The sequence below is a fragment of the Orycteropus afer genome, unplaced genomic scaffold (assembly GCF_000298275.1).
Source record: "Orycteropus afer afer isolate SDZICR_OR568_19922 unplaced genomic scaffold, OryAfe1.0 scaffold00088, whole genome shotgun sequence".
NCBI lineage: Eukaryota > Metazoa > Chordata > Mammalia > Tubulidentata > Orycteropodidae > Orycteropus > Orycteropus afer.
Window position 1 is genome coordinate 1626405 of NW_006921675.1, and position 807 is coordinate 1627211.

Here is an 807-nt window from a genome sequence, read left to right on the forward strand (position 1 = left end):
AGTCAGACCCGACTCATAGCAACCCCTCCTTGGGTTTCTGAGGCAGTATCACGACAGAAGTAGATTGCCCCATCTTCCTTCCAAGGAGTGGCTGATGGGTTTGAACTGCCAGCCTTCTGGTTAGCAGTCAAGTGCCTTAGGCACTACACTACCAGAGCTTCCTGGAGGACATTATGCTGAGTGAATTAAGTCAGTCACAGAAGGACAAATATAGTATTAATTCATGTTGTGGAGGGTCAAGGAAAGGTTTATATATGGAGAAAACTTTGTTGGTTGCCAGGGGTGGGACGGGAGGGGAGGAACCACCGCAAAAAAAAAAAAAAAAAAAGTGCATTGACTCATGTTGTTAAGTGCCGTTGAGTTGTCTCCGACTCTTTGCGACCCTATGAACAGCAGAACGAAACACTGCCTGATCCCGCACCTGCTCCATGATCCCTGCTATACTTGAGCTCATTGTCACAGCCACTGTGTCAATCCATCTCATTGAAGGCCTTCCCCTCTTTCCTTGACCCTCCACCCTACCAAGCATGACATCTTTCTCCATCCTTTCTCCTTCTGACAACATGACCAAAGTAGGTGAGACAAAGTCTGGCCATTCTCGCTTCCAAGGAGCATTTCGGCTGCACTTCCTCTAGGATAGATCTGTTAGTTCTTTTAGCAGTCCATGGTACTTTCAGCATTCTTTGCCAGCACCACAACTCAAAAGCCTCAACTCTTCTTCGATCTTCTCTATTCATCGTCCAGCTCTCACATGCATATGAAGCAATTGAAAATATCGTTGCTTGTGTCAGGAGCACCTGAAGGAGA